This window comes from Phalaenopsis equestris, unplaced genomic scaffold (assembly GCF_001263595.1).
Source record: "Phalaenopsis equestris unplaced genomic scaffold, ASM126359v1 Scaffold000240, whole genome shotgun sequence".
NCBI classification, from domain to species: Eukaryota; Viridiplantae; Streptophyta; class Magnoliopsida; order Asparagales; family Orchidaceae; genus Phalaenopsis; species Phalaenopsis equestris.
This window is the reverse complement of record NW_018164682.1, coordinates 3,039,042-3,042,801: the sequence shown is the minus strand read 5'-3', so window position 1 is coordinate 3,042,801 and position 3,760 is coordinate 3,039,042.

Sequence of the window (3,760 nt, the reverse complement as noted above, 5' to 3'; positions counted from 1 at the left end):
GAGGAAAGCCAGTTTTATTAATGATTAGGCATCCGTCTGAAAACAAAAGGCAAGATTATGTAGACCATATAGAAATATCCTTAAAATCATTTTCTTTAAAATGGGAAAACTCAAATGTCCATTTACCAAGATCCACTACTGTTTATCATTTTCAGATCTTCCAAACAAATAGAAAAAAAATGGAAAAGCCACTTGCAAGGGAATATAAGTCAAAAGGTACATTGCACTTTCAGGTTTTATTCATTGATTGCAAGGGATTGCAGGAGAAAGACCTTTAACCAATCATATATCTAACAAGGCTCCAAGGTCAAGCACGTTCGCTATCTTCTCATATGTAAAAGAGATCTCCTACCAGTTAAGGATGAAGCTATGAGAAAAGTTAGCAAATTTAGGAACACGAGTAGAGAGAAGACCTTCCCAGTTCACCTTAGGATACAAAGGTCGACTGTGATATGGGAAATATCCCAGAATTAATGAAGTAGCAAGGCTGGTAAGCAAACATGGAAACTAGGAGGAATCTATGTAGATCGCTGAATAAAGGGCCAAGGCCAGATCGGCCTAGCCGGAGAGGAAGTGAGGCCAATCAAACGAAGAAAGACTAGTAAAAGATGAAGATAAGCAGAAAAGGGGGTCCTCCATAAGGAATGCAAACACTAGCAGAGCACATTCATGAAGAAGCTTTTGAAGAAATTATTTTCGTAATACAAGTAAACTGCAAAAATTTGTTAAGTTAATTAGTTTTATTGCTCTGAACATTTTGTATCACCTCAGTTTTCCCGTCTACAGATATGCCCTAAGCTGATGATATCACTGCTCATAGCCTTTCCTATCATCTTGTAATCTTCCAAATTGGCAAAGTTAATTTCGATAAATCTACTATTATCTACTATTTATTTCGCTAAAGCTATATAGAGGGATACCAAGGAGGTATTTATAATATTTCTGGATTAAAACTGAGGAGCTCCCTTGGAATCATTTTGGCATAACAATAACTCAAAACAATGTTAAAAAGTTATTGATTGATCAGACATTTTAAACATTATACAAAGCTGAGTGGGTGCTGATATGAATTGCTTTTTTCTACAGGAAGATTTCAACTGGTTCGTTCTATACTTGAAATTATTTATAATGCAGGTTTCATTATATATCCCTGCCAAAAGTTTTGAGGAGGAAAATATTCAACATTATTAGCAATTTCTTACATATAAATGATACTATCAAAAAATTTCACATCTCTTGGCTCACCTCTACTCTTCCCTTGGATTGTGGTGGCCTAGGATTGCCTTCACTTGACTCTTTTCAATTTCCATTAAGAATAAATTAATTTATAAATTTTTTTACTACCCATCTTATCTTACCAATTGTTTATTTGATAATTATGGCTATATCTGAAAATCCCCTCACAAGAAGGCTTCTCCCCTTTAGAAATCAAGAACTGGTTGACCTTCAAAATCTACAATGGCACCATGCTATTCTTCTTTAATGAGCCCGGGTTTCAGGGTAAATCCCTTACTGAGCACTTTGATAATGGTATCATAAAGAATTTAGCGGTATAAACTTGTTAAGGTGACTCGATTCATATCTAATGGTATTTGGTGCTTCCTCTCCATTTCCAATAAATTTAGTAAGCAAGTTTCAAGTATTCTTGATTTCTTGTACTGCTGCAGTTGGACGAATCACGCTTCCTTTCTTACAAATCTGCAGATCCCTCTTTATTTAATCGTGTTCCAAAAGTCAATTGAAAGAAACTGATTTGATTTAAATATGTACTTTAAAACTCTCTGTTTGTTTGGAAAATCGCAATTGACAGTCTAAAAATCAAGGATGTTTCGGTTCAGAGAAGGATATATGTCAACCTTTAATGTGTTTTGTGGAACTACAACATTGAATATCATTCATACTTACTTTTTTACTGTTGTTACGCACTCCATGTGTTGAAAAAAAACATTTTAGATGACAATTTCTTCCACATTGGTTGAAATCATATGAAAGTTTTGAATCAAGTTGAGTACTTTAGTTGTCACGATATACAAAGTGTCTTTCTCCTTGCAGCTCATATCACTATTTATTATGCATAAATTAAAAGAAATTGTAAGATATTTGTGATGGAGGCTCACCGTTGATATACCAATTGAAATAATTCTCTTTGCTATTTAACAAAAAAGTAGGAAATGAAAATTTAAAGCGGAATTTCCTATGAAAATTCATGAGCAACATTTCGCCTGGTGTTGAGTTTTATGTCTACATAGTTGATATCTTACTAGCATCCATTTGGTTCATTATTTATGTGCTTTGGAAATTCTGCTTAGCACTTTATAAAATTCTTCTGTTTTTTGGTGGTTGCTACAATCTTTTGTTGGCCTTGCATGCTTATGGTCAAGCAACCTTCCTTCTATTATTTTTGGGCGGCTCTTTGGTGGTGTTGGGTGGATCCCATATGCTGGTTAATTCTATTCATATCTATGATTTACCCAACTCTTTTACTAACGTTTGTTGCCCTGATCTTTTATGACCCTGATGGGTATAGTTGAACTGATAAAGCAACTTTTTAGTTGGGCTTCTTTTCCTATAGTATTTGCCATGAGAGACCAACATTTTGTATATGGTTTAATTAGGTAATGTTTCAATATATCACAATTCTTAATGTGTCTCGTTCACATCTTCCACTACTTCTGAAAAAAAAAATCATGCTATGATTTTTATTTAAGGGTTTTCTCTGAGCTCTTTAATTTATTTTGCTATACATTTGTTTTGGGAAACTTGGCTGTATTTTTTTTTTTGGGTTATTTTTATTTTTATTTTTATTTTTATTTTTTTGCTCTTATAGATATTCTGAGGTTTCAAAGTTTTTGTTTGTATGTTAATGCTCTTATTGTGCAACTTTTGTAAGTATTTTTATGAATTAAAATCTGGAGTGGCCCTCGATGTGCCCGAAATCAACTAGTTATGTTATCCAGGTTATTGCACCTGTTGGGTTGATTTGCTTGTTTATGCACAAGATGCATCCACAAGGCAAATTACTAATCAACAATTTATAGTATTGCCTGAAATTATATAGCAATTAATAAATTATAAAAAGGTTAACATATAATACCGCACTACTAGAATGAACGTAGGATGATTTTGTCCTCAAATAAATAGGATAAGACTAATAATGATGACAAACAATAAGGAGTATCATGAAAATTGTAGAATTGCCAAGGTTATTAGACCAGACATAAGCAATAATTATTAACACATGTAAACAGAAAACAAATCCAAAAATAGCTTCGGCAATGAAAGCTATATTTTGCCCAACAAAAAAAAAAAGATACACTTGTGCATAATCATAGAATAACATGTTAGAAAAAAAAAATCCAGTAACAGTTTTTTTTACAATACAGGACAAGGCATAAAAATGTGAAATTATTGCTCAATACAATCAGATTACTCAGAAAAAAACATAGATTTCTTTTATTTGCATGTGTACACCTAAAGGACTGTTATTTTCATAAAACACCCAACACAAAAGAAAACAAGACACATTTTAGTATTCTGCTCAGCTTTAAGTTTATAATCAAGAATGCACAATAAGAGTGACATTTGCTTCCTTAATCTAAACCATTCAGTCACAATAGGCATTTAGTAAGTTTGGATTCAAATAACATCCACAGAACAAGCACTCAAATCAATAAAATAGAAGGGAAAGCAATAATCTGCAGCAAACTACCTGTGTTGCTTGAGAATGAGCTTCAGAAACCACTCTTCTTATAAAGTTCTC